This window comes from Malus sylvestris, chromosome 17 (genome assembly GCF_916048215.2).
Source record: "Malus sylvestris chromosome 17, drMalSylv7.2, whole genome shotgun sequence".
Taxonomy (NCBI): Eukaryota; Viridiplantae; Streptophyta; class Magnoliopsida; order Rosales; family Rosaceae; genus Malus; species Malus sylvestris.
In genome coordinates, this window is record NC_062276.1 from 18,890,571 (window position 1) to 18,909,816 (window position 19,246).

The window sequence follows — 19,246 nt, forward strand, 5'->3', positions numbered from 1 at the left end:
ATATTAATTTTATGAAAGTATTTAAAGTGTTAAATATTTGTATAAATGATGATGGAAACATCAATCATCAAAACATATATTATTTTTATGAAAGGTGAAAGCACTACTTGATTGTTTTTGACAAAACTAATAAATCAAAACACCCACCACTCATTTTTATCCCTAAAAACCGGCCACCCTAATAAAATAGGGTATTTTTGGGGCTTTTATGCAATTACATAAAGTTTTGATACTTTTGTGTATTTGTACTTTGACCCGAAAGTTTACGTTTTGACGTTAAGGCCTAAAAACGCTAAAGGACAAATTGTTTTGCTCCTTTAATGAAGTTTTTGAATTTATTTAAATTTTGGGTTCTAGTTGTATTTACATGAAGTAGTGACTTTTGTGTTTTTACAAAGTGACCCCAAAAGTTTATGTTTTCGCAATATGGCCCAAAAAGTTGTGGTTATTGCATGATGGCCCAAATAGGATGAGAATTGGATTTTCATTTTGTTTAGCTCCACTTAAATCAATTTTATGGATACAAAAACCAAATGAAAATGTTGCATTCAATTAATTAGTTAAAGCGTTAATTAATTAAAGGATGATTATGAACCTAAGCCTAATATAATTGAGCTATGTGAAAGGCGTTTCAAATTTGTTTGAACCATGGGAATGTGTAGATTAGATTTTGGTTGTAATTTGATTTGATCAAATGTTGTAAAAGGGCATAAGTCCTTCTTTACTTTAAGGTAATTTGTTTTATGCAAATGTTGTAATGAGCATAAGCTCATCCTTTACTTTGAAGTATTTCTTTCTTGCTTTATATGATATGCATGAAAATGAAGTAATTGGGTCCAACGCCCCTAAGACAACACGCCTTAATGTGATTAAACGCGTAACTAAAATCAATCTCCATCCCTAGACCGAGATTCAACACAAGGCTCGTGTTGAATCTAAACAAAGGTTCATAGTCATCCTAAGGCCCTAAGGCAACTATATAGTCCATCAAATGAATGCAAACCTTATGTTAGTAGTAACATATACTCTTGCTTTAAAAACCGTTTTAAAAGCATAGCGGGAGTATTATGTACAACTAAAACAATCATATGGACCAATAGTTGTAATAGGACCAAAATTGTTTTAATAGAGATTAAAATGTATATTGATATGTGATGAGACCTAAAACCCTCAACCAAACCAATATTAAGTTGAAAGCGTGAGAGTGCTTAGAACATTCTTTCGTGGCCTTCCACCATGGTAGTTCCAATCGTTTATGACTTGTACACCGGCTTCACCCTATCATGGGGAAGTACAAAGTGCATGCTTATACTCAGGAGGAGTCTATATACATATGATGAGGTGAGTGTAGGCAACGAGGATAGCTATATATCGTATCATCGTGAGGCTATTCTTGAACCCCTTCACGCACTAAGCATGGTGGGAAGAACTTAACTAAGTGCAATGGAACCAATATCATATCATTGTGAGGTTACATTCTCTAGAGTCCAAATAAGATGGGTACTTGCATTAGTTGCAAATGAGTAAGCGTACTCTCTCATTATTATTAATGCTAGCCAATATCATATCATTGTGAGGTGGGCTTGATAATAGTGAGCCTCCCATAACCTACTAAGAGTTTCATCCAAAACTCTCGAATTCCAATGAGGGATATGGAATTTGCCAAAAATAGTGGGTGATGCTATTTGATTTAAAGACCCGAATCAAATGGCTTAAAATCAATCAATTTATATACGTTATGTATTTGTTTACCAATATATTTGCAAACGCTATCCAACACTTGACAAATAAAAGCCGAACGTTTAGTTTACGGACTTGGTACTACAAAACCATAGATTGTCTTTAATGGCTTGTAAATGTACCTAAGTAGTCTCATCCTCACAATCTTCCTATTGATAATGTATCATTAGAAGAATATGTTAGAAAAGGTCTATCATAAAGAGGACAACACTTTTAATGTCATAATTCTTCAATTACAAATTGTTGTATGAAGAAATAAGAGTTGCTTTGAACAACCCTTAATCAATGCAAACACTTAGTGCTTGTTTCTTTGTTACATGAACAAGGAACTTGAGAAGAAAGCACAAAGGCTTGGACACTTAATGTGCCATGATTCTTCACTTCCAAATGTTGTATGAAGAAATGAGAGTTGCCTTGTACAACTCTTGAAAGTTTGTAATTATGTTTAGAACATAATGGTTGGTTGACAAAAATAGTCCATTAACATGGACTTATGATGATTTTGAATCATTAAGTGTTGAAGTGTTAAACCACTTAACGAGACGGAAACTAGGCAAGGACTTCACCTTTGTTTCCCTATCCTAATGGTTCACTAAGTTTATGGTAAACTATGTAATGAACAATAACCACATACTCTCCAAATTGTTTGATGTGTATAACACAATTGAAAAAGGTTTCAAGAGAGATAGTGGGAGTTTAGGGACCATGACTAATGTAGTCAAAGGTGAAAGTCAAATAAAGAAGATAAATAACTCCAAGGGAACAAACTTTCTTTATGAAAGGATGGACATTGGAAGGGGTATTTGCAAGAAATGTCTTGCAAGTGTCAAGAACACACCTTTCGAAGGTGTTGTAAAATGTTCTTGAAAAGTTCAAAACAGTTGGTTCTTCTACTTGAATGTATGATTCCGTATTAGTAACTATGTTTTACAAATCGTTGTAAAAGTGTGACTAATAAGAAGTAGAAGATATATGAGAGAAGAAAAGGTACTTCACATACGGAACGTGAATAAGATATAGATCTCTGCGAAAGCAGATAGTACTTACTTCCTCATATGAACTACCAAAGAAATTGGATTATAGTAATCTAATTGATTGTCTCTATAGTAGAGATGATATGGTAGTGTTAACTGTTTATAATATAATGATGCTTAAAACCCAAAAGGTTGCAAGGTAGTGACTAATCCCAACTAAATTGTGATACCTCTAAAACATAAGTTACGAGTTGGTGAAACAAGGATGCTTTGGATCGTTAGATCCGGATCCAATACCTTCTTGTTAAAATTGTATAGAGGCGAAATGTTCGAATCTTTATTCTTTTGGAAAGAAGAAAGAATCACAAAAGTTGTTGAGGTTAATTCACTTAGATGTTAGTGGCACTTGTCCTCAACATAATACTACTCATGTTATATGACATTCACCGAAGATCACTCTCGGTTGGACTATAGTTTATTTTGAATAAACACAAGTCCGAATACTTTGCAAAAAGTTTCAAAGAATTCAAGAAATGTAAATAGATGAGTAAGATATCTAAAGTATTTACCTCTTTAGATTTGATCCAAGGAAAGGTAACACTTTAGATGAGTTTCCTTGAATGATATCAAGGAAAATAGCATCATAAGATAATGTATTTCTCCATTAGGAGAAGAACGAACTAAAATAAGATTTAGTTCGTTAGATGTTATCTATTACCCATATATAGGATATATACTTCTAAAACAATATGATTGTCAATTAGAAGATCTTCCAAAATTTTCATAACTCCATAAGATGTAGTTGGAAAGAAAGACAAATCTTAAGCATGTTAAGATTTGAGGTTGTGTGCTAATAAGCAATATTTGTTTGATAACAATCTTGTGGGATATCCTTAAATTAACTTTTGGATATCGCTTCTATAATCCAACTAACAAATGTTGTTTTGTTGGGAAGTTCATTGTAATCCTACAATGTGATTTGCCTAAGAGCAAATGAACGAGAGATAGAACTCAAAGAATGGGTTCTTTGAGAGACAAGGAAGTAATCAACAAATATAACAACCTAGTTCCTATACCTCAAGCTCCAAGGTAGTCAATAAGGATTTATAAACCGTCTCAGTTGAATGGTTTTGAACTTTATGACTATGTCATAGAGTTGCACCTCTTAATTCGAAAGAAGTAAAAATGAAAATCCTTATACACTGAGTGCATATACGATATATACTCAAGGAAATGGTAAAGTACCATTTGACTCGAAATAATGAAACCTTCATAGCTAATTGGTAGCTTAAGGTGACTACAATCAAAGAAAAATGGTTGACTTTGAAGAAACCATCTTTGAGATAGTCTTAGTTTCAATTAATTCGAAGATTGCTAGCTACAACTAAATGGTGATTCAATGTTTGGACATTATTAAGATAGTCTTGATAATATATGTCTAAAACTATGAATCACAAGACATGTAAGTTGTAGAGATCCATCCATCATGGATCTTAGCAAGCTAGTGGGAGCTATTTGCATCTTATGAGAAAAAGATCAAATCGTTTGATTGCTTATAAAGATGTAAATGAATCTTTTGTTTACTAGGTTTACAAAAGATTAGTGGGAGTTAATCATGTTCCTAAAATTTAAAATATATATGATATATTAATTTTGGAAATGAAATGAATTCTTCTTCGTTAAAGTTATGACTTTAAGCATTCTATAAACGATAGAATGTATATGGGAGATATAGTCTATATACATGGGAATGAAATCTATATTGATAGATTTTAGGATATAATTGGATTGTATCAATCCCTAATAATAGACAAGAGATGCTGGGAAGTTTCTCATATGATGATAAACTTCAATCAAATGGACAATTCTAGTAAGACTAAGAAGTTGTTGATTCCCAAAGAAATAATGCGTAAATAGAATCCTTTATGCGTAAGCAGAAAGGTGATTTATGTATTTCATATTGTATGAAAAACATTGATATGAGTTGTACCTAGAACGGTACAAGACGATATCAATACAAGCCCAGGATCAGAACCATGGCAACTGTCAAGTGAGTCCTTAAGTATTTAAGAAATACTAAAGGATAAATTCCTCAAAGATCGAGGAAGAATTAGAGTAACGTAATGGAAGCGTAAATGTATTAGATTATGAATCTAATCCATCATTGGATGTTTCTTCATTATGAATGAAGAGATAAACAAATATCTCTTTATTATGACTAAAGAGATATTTGGATGGAAACATTAAAGTAATGACTTTAGTGTGTTCCATTATGAATGCAAGATATATTGCCATATAGAAGTTTACAACAATGTTGTTTGGATGAGAAAGTTCATTTATGAACTCTCTATTCGGTTCCAACCAGAAAGTGTATGACACTAATGGGGCGATAGCTCAAGCCTGGGAATCAAGGTCTCATCAAGATCCGAACACAAATGAGAGACTGAACCACATGATTGAGAATCATGTATAATGGTGACGTCGTTATTCTCAAGGTTGCTTCTTTGGATAACACATATAGATATCCATTGTCTAGGCCTACTTTTCAGCCATTTATGAAATGACTACAGAAGAGGTATCATCACTGATGACCAATGCTGATTGGCTCTAGTGCAAGTGGGAGATTGTTGGAAATGTGCCCTAAAACCAATCATATGATGATACTTTACGGACATTTCAAATGTTAAACTAATCTAGTTTAACATATAAAGGGCAAAGATTATTGTTTGAGCCGTCTCATATAAATGTTATATGCTTAAACGATAAAGTCCAAGGAATATGTGATTGGGAGAATGCAATCTAATGAAGTTAGATTAATGAGACCATTCTTTCGTAGACACATCCTAAATGTTCCTGATCATAGGATTACCAATTGGGCATTGACAGTCCGTTAAGATCAGTACGTACTGTGTCTTCTCTCAGGGAGAGTGACTAGTCTCGAGTCATTGGTGTGTGTGACATCAAGACAAGTACGTAGGTGCTCAATAAGAGAATGAGTTCACTGAACGTGATCAACGAAGAGTTCTTATATTCCATGTCACATGAGAACTCATGGTTGGGATAATGCAAAGTAGTCCTTTGACCTGAGGCATCACAGTTGTCTTGTGGTTAAGTCCTTAATCTTTGATTATGTCTAATTCACCCCCTAGGGGTGTCACGGCATCGTTGGGGTTAAGCCACTTAGCTATGGAGACAAGTAAATGCGCAACAAGGGATCTCTAACCTTCAAACAGTTGAGGGAGAATACTCTATGATATGATTTGGAATCTCTGGCCAGAGTATGAATGAGATTGGGGAATGCGTTCCAAATCACATTCAAGGAAATCATATAAGCAAACGATTCACATTGGATAGTAGACATGAGTAAATAAACTATCATACCAAACAATGTGGTCAAGAGTATTAGATTAGAGAAGGACCGTATTGCATTTGTAATCCCGAACTGAATAGGTTCTCTATCCTCTTCTGATTAGCTTGGGTAACCATGACATGCTGCTAGGCGTCAACCATGGTTTGTGGAAGCCCTATACGTGTATAACCACTAAAGGGAGAATTGAAAATTGTTTCAATTCACAATCGATGTAAAATGGTTTTAATCGCCCACTGCCTCGCTAAAAGGAACCTAATGGATCGCACACCATAAAAGGTGGAGATTGAAGATTAAACGGAAATGAGTAAGAATGATTAAATGGTTTAATCATTTATTTATGGCAAGGATTAATTAATATGTTAATTAATCAAACGAATAAGTTCGTTAAAGACTTCGGGATAGTTTTGGACCTTAAGGCCCAATGGGCTTCGAACGTCAAGCCCATTAACTTAAGTTGTATGACAATTTAATGAATAAAGATTCATTAAGGCCCAAAAGCCCAAAACTCCCTAAATGGCCGGCCATATGTGTATGAATTAGGGTTTTGGTTGTTTAGGTCACTTAAAGAAGTGACTAAATAAATGACTTTATAGCCAAATATTCATTAATGTGATTAACGGTTTATTTTGGGTGAAAATGGGTGAGAATTGTCTCTCCATTTTCTCTCTAAAGAGGCCAACACCTTGGAGGGTACATCTAGCAATCCTACTACTCCAAGGTCACTCATTTCTTCTACAATCTAACCTTGGTGAAGAGACTTAGAGGTTCTCAATTTTGGGAACTTGGAGAACCTATTCTTCCATCCAAATCCATGGATCTAAGAAGCAAGGAATGAAGGCCCTATCTCTTTGGGTGATTAGCCTTTGCTTATGCAAAGAGGAATCTACAAAGGTATTAATTTCAACTCACTTTGTTTTGAGTTGATTATTGGTTCACCAATCTACTAGGCTTTGAATTTCATGGTAATGTTTTGTTTTTGAGTGCATGCAAGCATGATTCCGCCTTTTAATTGTTAATTGCATGCTATATGATGTTGCTCAAATGAACATGTTTTTCAAAATAAATCCTTCATAACTATCATTTCACAACGTTAAAAATTAAATTTTCGAAACGGGGTGTGACAATCTCCCCTCCTTATAAAATTTTGTCCTCGAAATTACATACAACCACTACATCCACTAATAATTATAAAACAAGTGTGGATACATCTCTCTCATCCGATCCTCTGTCTCCCAAGTAGCTTCTTCCACTGAATGATTTTTCCATAATACTTTCACCAAGCGCACGGTCTTACTCCTTAGTTCATTCTCCTTCCAAACCAAAAGAGTCACAGGTTCCTCATCATAAGTCAAATCCGGATTAATTTCCAAAGGTTGAGGAATCACATGTGAAGGATCTGAAACATAATGTCGAAGCATCGAAACATGAAATACATCATGTACCTTGGACAACTCTGAATGTAACTCAAGCCTGTAAGCAACCTCTGGTGATCATATATGGTCCAATGTACCTAGGACTCAACTTTCCTTTCTTTCCAAATCGTACCACACCTTTCCAAGGTGATAGCTTCAAAAATACCCAATCATCTTCATTATACTTCCAATCGGTGGCATGCTTGTTTGCTAAGCTCTTTTGTCGATCTTAGGCCGTTTTCAGGTTTTAATTACCTGAACATTTTGAGTAGTCTCATCCACAATCTCAAGGCCCACTAAAATTCTTTCACCAACCTCTAACCAACATAAAGGCGTACGACAAGATTTAGCATAAAGTGCCTCAAATGGTGCCATACCAATACTCGAATGATAACTGTTGTTGTAGGCGAACTCCATCAAATCCAAATGATCATGCCAACTATCTCTAAACTGCAGCACTGAAGATCTCAACATATCCTCTAATGTCTGAATAGTCCTCTCAGATTGTCCATTTGTCTGAGGGTGATATGCCGTACTATAAAGCAATCTCGTACCAAGAGCTTCCTGGAATGCTATCCAGAACTTGGAAGTAAATCTAGGATTTCGATCCGAGATAATATTAACTAGCACACCATGGTACTTCACAATTTGTGATAAAAATAACTTAGCTAATCGGCTTAACGAATACTTCTCCCTCGCTGGAATAAAATGTCCTGACTTCGTAAGCCGATCAACTACCACCTAAACGCCATCATATCCATTCTGTGTATGAGGAAGCTTGTACACAAAATCCATAGTAATATTTTCCCATTTCCACTGTGGAACGGGAAGTGGCTGCATCAAACCAAACGGTTTCTTCCTTTCAGCTTTAACCTGTTGGCAAATGGCACACCTACTCACATATTCGGCAATTTCTCTTTTCATACCTGGCCAATAATAAAATGGTCTAATGGTATGATACATCTTAGTGCCTCCTGGATGCATCGCATATGCCAAAATATGTCCTTCATCCAAAATTTCTTTCCTTAACTCTGCATTATTCGGCACATACATTCTGTTTTCCTGCATAAGCATACCATCAGTTTCTTGAATCCTAAAATCTTTCATTTTGCCTTGATTCCTTGCTTGAATTATTTCCTGGGTCTCTTCATCATACATCTGAGCCTCAAGCACACGATCAATTAAGATTGGCCTAACTTGAAAATTAGCAAGCAAGGCTTCTTCTCGATCTTCCACTCCTAACTCCACTCCGATGGACCTCAAATTTGCAAGAAGAGGGACATGACAATCATAGATGGCATTAAGTCTGGCTGGAGTCTTTATACTAAGTGCATTCGCCACTGTATTTGCACAACCAGGATGATACTCAATCGTGCAATCATAGTCACTAAGTAACTCAATCCACCTCCGCTGTCAAAGATTAAGAGCTCTCTAAGTAAACAGATACTGAAGACTCTTATGATCTATAAAGATCTTACATTTCTCACCATAAAGATAATGTCTCCAAATCTTCAAAGAAAAGATGATAGATGCTAACTCCAAATCATGTGTAGGGTAATTCTTCTCATGAGGTTTCAACTGTCTCGAAGCATAAGCAATCACCCAACCATGTTGCATCAATACACAACCCAAACCATTAAGAAAAGCATTACTATAAACCTCATAATTACTGCTATCATCTGGAAGTGCTATTACAGGTGCATGAGTGAGATAATACTTCAACTGCTAAAAACTTTGCTCACACTTATTATCCTTCTCAAACTTAACATCCTTTCGAGTCAACCTCGTCAATGGCAAAGCAATCATTGAAAAATCCTTAACGAACCATCTATAATAGCCTACTAGCCAAGGAAACTCCATACATCGGTGACGGTTCGAGGTTGCTCCTAATTCTCTACAGTTGTCACCTTCTGAGAATCCACTTGAATGCCTTGAGTAGAAATGACATGTCCCAAAAATGCCACTTGATTCAACCAAAATTCACATTTGCTAAACTTAGCATATAGCTGGTGTTCCCTCAAACTGCTCAACCAAAAATGCCACTTGATTCAACCAAAATTCACACTTGAATGCCTAGAGTATACCAGGATATCGTTAATGAAGACAATAATAAACCTGTCCAAATATGGCTGGAATACTCGATTCACCAAATCCATGAAAGCTGCTGGTGCATTAGTTAACCCGAATGGCATAACAAGAAACTCATAATGACCATATTGAGTCCTAAATGCGGTTTTAGGGACATCTTCATTTTTAATCTTCAACTGGCAGTAACCCGACCTCAAGTCAAATCTTAGAAAATACACAAGCACCTCTGAGTTGATCGAATAAATCATCTATACGAGGCAATGGATAACGGTTCTTAATGGTTACCCGATTCAATTGCTTGTAATCAATGCACAGCCTCAAAGTTCCATCTTTCTTCCTCACAAATAAAACTGGAGCTCCCTAAGGTGAAGTACTAGGCTGAATAAAACCTTTATCCATTAATTCTTGCAACTGGACTTTCAATTCCCTTAATTAAGCATGAGCCATTCTACAAGGAGTCAAGGATATAGGATTTGTACCTGGAAGTAGATCAATAACAAACTCCACCTCTCTATCTGGCGGCAATCCAGGCAAATCCTTAGGGCATACATCCGGAAAATATCTTACCACACGAACATGCTCCACATTACAAGGAGCCAAATATCCCGACAACCTTTTGATAACAATTTCTTTGCTTTCATGGGTGAAATAATACCATGCCTCACCCCACCAGGCTCTCCTACAAATGTAACCTCAGGTAATCCAGGACAATGAAATGTGACTGTCTTTCCATAACAATCTATCTTGGCATGATTATAGTGCAACCAATCAGTGCCCAAAATCACATCAAAATCCATATTATCCAACAGCATAAGATTAGCCGGAATAATAACATCATCTACTATCACTGGACATCTTGGATAAACCCGATCCATAAAATATCTATGTCTTTTAGGCATAGAAAACTTTAAATCATATCTTAGAGGTGTAGGATGAGGTTGCATCACTTTAGTAAATGTATGAGAAATAACAGAATGTGTAGCACCACAATCAATCAATACTCTAGCAAAATGACCAAGAATATTTAATGTACCCATGATTAAATCTGGATTGTTCTGGGCATCTTACAGTGACATGTTGTGGATACGCCCCTGATTTTGCTGTCGTCTACCTTGACCTCTGTTGGCATGAACACCACATCCCTACCTATGTTGACCAGACTGCCTCGAGGATCCTGCACTACTAGCAGCAATCTCTCACTGCTGGGGCTGTCCTCCTTGGTACCACTAAGATCCACCGGCTGAATGTGGCTGATAAGACATAGATCCTCCTTGATACTGAGGGTACTCACTTTGATACTGAGGATCCTGATAGTACTAATGTTGTCCTAAGGTGTAAGGAGCGGCGTTGCCCTGATAATGGTAGGCACCTCCTCGTCCAATCTGAGCATAACAACAAGATCCTGAAGTTTGCTGGGTCGGTGCAGGTGGTGGGAAGGAAGGCTGCTGAGGTCTCTGTTGACTGTGAGGGTACTGAGCAGCCCTATGACCCATCTGTCCATAAGTATAACATCCACTGCTGCCTTTCCTACACTCCCCAAAATGCCTAATATTACACCTATGGCATTAAGGAGCACCAGAACCACCAGAACCACCAAAATCTCTCTGCCTCTGGAACCTAGGGTCTCCAGTAAATCTACCACCTCTCATTTGCATATTAGAACTTAATCCTCCGCTAGAAGTGCTGGAATTGCCACCACTCCTCTTAAAGTTCTGGGTCTTGCGAGGTCTTTTAAATGCTTATCCTTTACCCTTATCATTTCGCCTCTAGTTCCCATTCTTTCCTTTCTCATCCTCACTTTCACTGGGCATGTTCTCTAAGTCCTTAATCCACAATAAAACCTCATAAAACTCTTGGTAAGTGGCACAGTAAGTTGATGTCGCTATGGAACGCCATTTCTTCTTAGTACCCAATTTGAAGCAACAAAGCATCTCAACCGGATTAGCAGTAACCTTTGGATCATATCGTGACAAATCAGTAAACATCCTATAATACTCATTAGCTAACATCTTTCCTTGCTTCAAATAAGTAAACTCTTGTTTCCTACGATCAATGTACTCATGAGGAATGAACCTTTTTTCCTAAACAACTCTTTAAATACTCCCCAGTCTGCAATCTCCGCTGGGTCAACTGGTAAGACTCTTGTCTCCACTAGGATGTAGGCTGCTCTCCCAAAAACCAAGTAGTCATCTCGACCCACCTATTAGGAGGAAGATTCCCCTGACTTTGCATCACTAGAAAGGTCTTTTCAATATGATTAAGCCATTTTTCTACCCTCTTATGTCCTTCATTTCCCATGAAGTGATTCAGTTTCAGGTTGTACACAGTCTCAAGAGGTGTCCTCAGGGGAGGACGGAATGCAGTATGAAGGGCAGTTACTATAGCTTCCCCTAATTGAGTAATATCAGGGAAACTAGGCTCAGCTGAGTGACTGGGCTCTCAACGAGGCGGCATAGTTCTGACATAAAATATCACAAGGATTATAATATTCAAGAATTATACAGGACTGCTAAACCTGGCTCTGATACCAAACTGACACACCCCGACCGAAATCAAGGTATGCTGGCCGTCACGTGACAGCGACGTAGCCATGTGCACAGTGCAGAAGCAATAATGATAAGAAATATAAGAATAATTAAAAACCGAACTACTAGAGTGCACTATTAAACAGGAAGTGTTAGGAGTAATATACAAAAGTAAACACTCCTAATCAAAGCTTAGAAAGTCTAGGTGCAGTCCAGTAGGACAAGTACTAGTTATACAGTACCATAAGATTTCCTACAATTATTTAGATATGTCGGAACCACCAAAGTCCTCGCACTCAGCAACTGCAAACTTACCTAAAACCCGGAGGGGCGCAAAACAGAAAATGTGAGTGGGCATAAACAAATGTTTTACAAAACCGTTTCATTTATCAACATATCTAACCCCTCGTTGTAAAACATGTATAATTTTTCCCAAAATCAGAATATAAGCATATCCATAAATATTATGTAAATATAGCAATTCTAATCATGCTTCACATAATCATATTCATATGTATGCTATGCCAAGATATAACAGAGTAAGCAATTCAGGTAAGAATAATCTCATAGAAATATAACATGTTAGCCAGAACTCCTGTGATAATCTGTACGGCTGAATTCATAGCTCAAAATCAATCTAGCCGGAGTCACTATCATGACCTATACGACAATATATTGCACAAGAGTCGGAACCAAAGGAAAAGGTCTATACGACAATAATAGGTGTAATATAATCATGCTCAATACTACTCTCACATAATAGCTGGGCGATAATTCGCTAGTCACCTACGAGTCGGAACCATAAATAAGGTTTGTACGACAAGACTATGCACCTAAATTGGATCCAATATGAGCATATGGTGCAGGAGGTGACATAATAAACAGGCCTGTGTCATAACTCTGGCTAAATTACAATCACCTTAAGTGTAGTTTTATGAGCTCAACATTATTCAATCACATATCACATCATCGATGATTCACATAACCAAACATAACTTACCTGAGCTTACTTGAGCGTCCACAGCACCACAATTATATATAATGCATCATATACCAATTCATGTACAATTTATAAACTTATATGCAAGGCATTTATGGCATACTTTCATTTAAACACATATTTATGGGAAAATATCAAGTATATAATATATACTGAAAACCAAAAGCCCACTAATTGGTATGTTGAAGGGTCGTAGCCCCCGAGTCGCTCTTGGATATGCTCGTCCTTGGGATAAGTCTCACCTATATGCGAATTAACTATAAAAATGTTATTTTAGAGCATATAGACAAAACTAGCTAATAACTTCTCATACATAGCTCAAAATGGGTATATGAATTTACCACAGTGACATACACAACCTCAGGATCATCCCCAAATTTTTAGATTAATTTTTCATCCACCCACGCACCGCTACGCGCTGGTGAGTCCATGGCAAGACGTGCGGTCACGCACAGGGAATCCTGACGGATTCTCTAACTGCAGTTAGGAATATTCCTCAAAATATTCTGTTAAAACCAATGGTAAATGTTAATTCTAATTGACGGCGTTAGCATATTCCGTTAACCATAACGGAATATGCTCATTTCTTCTCCGGCGAGTCACCGGTTGCCGGTGACTTCGTCGGTTTCTAGGTAAAACTTCAATACCACTATTCTTCTTTGTTTCTTCACCATTTTCTAACCATAACGTTATACCTGCTTTAGGACCTGTAAGCCACGAATTCTTGCCGGAGAAATTTGAGAAAATCGGCCAACTTTAAAACAAGCTATCCTGACGTCCAATTTCTTTAAACGAAGTACTCCGAGCTTCATAAGGACCTCCATAAGCTCCCTATGAGCTTGAAATTTCCTGAAACCAACATATTTACGTATGCATGAACAGTGACAAAATAGGAGCTAGGGTTTCCACGTGAAATTGAAGGTTTCCTTACCTAAAAATAGTACCTTTGAACTCGTATGGTCCTCACGAACACAATGGTGATCTCAAAACCTTTGTTTTGTTACGTTTCAAATGATTTTGGGTGATGTCCATACAAAAGAGAAGAGAGAGAGAGTATGTGAGAGAAAGAGAGAGTACGGGAAGGAGAGAGAGAAAAGGTGGGTGTGTGTGTTGATGCAAAAATTATCTTAACACACAAATTAAACCCTCTTGTTGTCAATTGTAGTAAAGAATGTAAGTAGGGATGGTTCTAGGCCGGGGATTAGGAGAGATTGCTAAAACACTTGAAACTGACTTAAAAATGTAAAATTAAGTTTAAAAAACCAAACTAGACTCAAAAGATGCAATACAAACTAAAGACACTCAAGACTGCTTAAAACAATGAATTAGACTCTAAACTAACTCTAGGGATGGTTTTGGACGAAATTAGGTTCTAACTTGACTCAAGACACTTAAAAACACAAATCAAAACATATTTTGACTAATAAAACACTTTAAAGTAAAGGGGGATTTGATTTTGACGAATTTGAAAACAAAACAAACAGATTGTAAACTAAAACATATTTTGGACGAATTTGAGTAAATTGAATGGATGGAAGGTTAGCTAGAGGGTTCTTCTCGACACAAGACACACTTGCACATAAACCAATTTTCAGTTGTTCTTTCGATAAATCAAGAAACTCAACACCCTGGGTTAATTAAGTCGGCTTAAATTAATCTTCAAGTTCTCCTTAAGCTATTGATTTGGATGGGAAAGCGCATACAACAATTCAAGCATTCTTTAAAAGTCCTTTACGTGAACAGCAAAATAAAGATACAATCAAAGATCATTAAGCATTATGAAAACTATAAGTATTGACGAGGCATTCATTACTATGATAAGCATGAAACTCCTGCCAAGAATTCATTTAAGGCGATCGTTTATAAGCGACCTCCACTACTTGTGAATATAAGTTTGTAACTATTAGGTGAAAATCCCTTATACTCTAGCATCATATTCATGCATGCAAACTAAATGTGCACTCTTAATAAACATACACAAATAAGTTATCAAACAAGCAGTTAAACAAATTGAATTCACAACTTATGAAATCACAACTGAAGGTAATCAAATCATATTGCAAGTATGAACATGGTTTCGAATCCCCCCTAGCTAAGGGGGGTTTAGTTCTTCATACTTACAAAGCAAAGATAAACAAATTTAGACATTGAAAACAAAAGAAAAAAAACACCTAAATGCTCCAACCATCCAAGTTGGACAACATGCACGTCCAAGCACTTTCCTTCCCTTCCTTTGCTACGGCACAAGGTGTTGGTGAGTGTTTAAAGGTTTGGTTCTATGGAGGAATGGATGTGAAGATGAATGGATGTGTTTGGATGAAAGTTGTATTGAATTGGGGATGAATTCTCAAGCAAAAACTGAATGTAATGGCTGCCACACACACTTCCTTTTATAGAGGAAATGCACGGCATGGAGGGATGAATGGTGATGTGAGCAATGATTCCAAGGTGAAAGTGAAGTAATGATGCAAAGCATGTGGGGGTGAAATGGAGTGGTGTTGCAGCTATGAATGCAAGTGGGGAACATGAATGATTATGCATATGGTAGATAAAGGAAAGGGAGGTGGAATGGTGCAAAAATGAGTCATATGTGCAAATGGATTCATGATGCACGGCATGGGCAAGGAAAGTGAAGGAGTGGTGCATCAATGAGTGCATGTAGTGGAGGTGAAAGTGAATGAAATCTGATGGGTGAAGGGGATGAAGGATGTGCACCATTTGAGTGCAATGATTAAATGTAATGGTGCATAAAAACAGAAATAATGAAGGGGACAAGGGTGAGTGCTGTGGTAATGAGTGAATATAGTGGTGTATTTTCTGCCCATGCCGTGCCTTTCTTTTGCCCATGTGTATGTGTTTCCTTTGCCCATTTGCACACACATGTTCCTCATCATTTCAACCACAAAATAAACACATTTTCTACCCTCCAACCTGTCCATGCAGTTTGCATGTGTGTGAATGTCATCCTTGCATGTGTATGAGCTGTTTGATGTCTTCTCCCTTTGCATGTGTTTGTGTTGTCACCTTTGCACAAAAAGACCTTCACCTTGCCGTGGTTTGCATGTGTGTGTGCTGTCCATGTTTACCTTTGCATTTGCACACACACATCTTCATCATATCAACCACTAATCCACCTATTTTCTGCCCATGCCAAAGCTGTCCATGTGTGCTTTTCTCTTTGCCTATGTGTGTGTGTTTCCTTGGTTTCATTTGCACACACATATGCTGATTTCCAGCCTTCTAATCTTCAAAAACATCCATCCTCATGTCTCCATGCTTGCACTATCCAATCTTGGCTAAAAAATGCTCCAACATGAACCAAAATGCACTTTCTTGCCAATTTTGTTTTTAGGACCTACAAACACACGAAAATAGCTTAAAAATACATAATTGACTAAGAAATAACAACATAAATGCACAAGAACAAGCTAACTAAGCCGCATAAATATGCTCCTATCAAATTCCCCCACACTTAGCTTTTGCTAGTCCTCGAGCAAAACAACACAAACGAAACAACGAAACATAACCTAAACCTTCCAACATTTGCCTCAGGGATTTTTAATGCACATGACATGTTAAAAATCATCATTCCTATAGATTTTGGTTATCTTCACACTTGAGCACAAACTTAATCACAGTCACTACTTACTAGTTCACAATTAACCAATTAAAACAATGTTTCGAATGTAGTAACATGCCTTTGAGAATTTGCTCAATTCCTTACAAGATACTCTCTATTTTCACACACATTTTCTGACTACACACCCTACACTAGATATATGTGAAAAGATTGATGTAAACATGAAAGATTAGTACTCACACATGTTACAACAAAGAAAGCAATTTCTAGAGTTAATAAGCATGTTTAAATATGATCTCATGAATGGAATGCTACTACTTAGATGCGAGAACCAATGACACCATATGCTCAGACCAAATTAAAACTCCACAAATTGAAACACATAACACTCAAGATAGAAGTCAAGGGTTGTAACGGGACTTGGGAGTAATGGCTAACACAGGAAAGATAGGGGTAACAAACGTTCTTAAAGCGATAGCAAGCAAAGCAATGAAATCGACACTTGGAATTTACTTTAGAATGCAGAATCAACTTTTAAATACAAAGGGAAGATTCATGCAACATTTAGGGCCGAATTCAATGTTTTTGGACCCTTTCATCAACAAATGACACTTTAAAGCTCTTTTTCACAACTTTTCATTCTATTTTTCACGAATTTTTCTTTTTCTTTCCTACCTGTGCCTTATTAAGGATTTTGGCACACACACACAACAAGAATCACTTCCCCCACACTTGTTTTCTGCAATAGTTTAATAAAAAGGAATTCATATTGAGTCATGCTTTACAATGCTTTAAGAACAAGGGTACGGATGGTTCTAATCTAGGCTAGGTGAGGATAGTGTGGGTTAACAAAGAACATGAAGGGAAAACTATGAGATTTCATGTGGGATTTCCAGTGACTAGCATGCATATACAATTCAAAATTTATATACGAAAGCAACGGAAGCATTTCAACATATATTATCAAAGCTTTAGTCATGTAAATCCCCTTCAAGATGCATAGGTTTATGTAAGATGCATCAAAAACAAATTTATATAAGAAAAAAGTTTAGGAGTAGTTTTATACCTCTTGATCTAGATCTTAGACCAAGGATGGACCACCTCCAAGCCCTTTGCTCCTTGAACTCCTTGAACCTAGCCTCCTTCCTTGCCTCCTCCACTTTGTTTAGTATGAGTGCTCCTAGGTTCTCTTCAAGTTTCCAAAATTGAAAACCTCTAAAGATCCTCACCCACTAGTGTAGTGAGAAGGATGAAGGAATAACCAAAGGGGTGAAAAGATGATTAGCTAAATCTCCCTATGGTGGCCGGCCCTTTGAGTGTTAGAGAGATATTTTTCTTTTTCTCTTTTTGTTCTTTTAACACTTCAAAAAACCCTAATGAAACATTTGCTATAAAGTTCCTTTTATAGCCAAAAAGAAACAAGTCAACATTTGACCTTTCTCTCCCTCCTTTGGCCGGCCCCCTTTGTGTTGTTTGGGCTTTGGGCTTTTATTTATTTCAAGTCATCCAATGCTTGAATAAAAGCCCAATGGGTTTAGGCCCAATGGGCCCAATTAAACCCAAACGTTTCTTTAAGCCCAAAACGATCTTATATCGCTTTTATGATTTCTTTAGACTTTCTAATTAATCACAACACTTAATTAATCCAATTAATTATTTCCATCATCCATTAGTTACTCACTACAAGAGTGTATTGGTGAACAATCGTTTTAGGTTCTAATTAGCAAGGCAGTGAGGTGATTGGCACCAATCCAATTGATTATATTTAATCCAATCACTTAGTGAATTAAAACTTACTTTTAATTCACCTTCTTCTTTGACGACTACATTTAATCATTTAGAAGAACTCACAAGCCATGAGTGACATCTAACCATATATCATGGCTACCCAAGCTAATGTAGAAGTTGTTCGGAGAACCTATTCAGTTGGAATTACAATGCAATTCGATCATTCTCTAAAACAATACTCTTAATCACATCACTAGGGTATGGATATATTATGTCAAACCCCTAATGTGGTTATTCCTTCTTATATGATTCAATTGAGTCGTATAGGAATGCTTTCCTTTATTACGCTCGATACTTCGACCGAAGATTCCAGAATTATATCTTAGAGTATTCATCCTCTCTTAACGAGGATTAGAGATTCCTTGTTGCGCATTCACTTGCCTTCATGACTAAGTGGCTTAACCCCGACTATGCCGTGGACACCCGCGAATGGAGTGACTTTGACATAATCAAAGATCAAGGACCTAACCACAAGACAACTATGATGCCTCAGGTCAAATGACTACTTACATTATTCCAACCATTAGAGTTACTTGCTTGACATGTGAGTAGACCTCCATGCAAGTACTCTCGTTCGATTGTGTTCAGTGAACTCATTCCCTTAATGAGCATCTACATACTTGTCTTAATGTCACTACTCGAATGGGATGAGACTTTCCATCCTTCTAATTGAAGCGGACATAGTATGTACCGATCTATGCATTGTCAGTATCCCTCCAACAATCCTATGACCAAGAACCTTTTGGACATGATGGTTATGTGAAGAAGG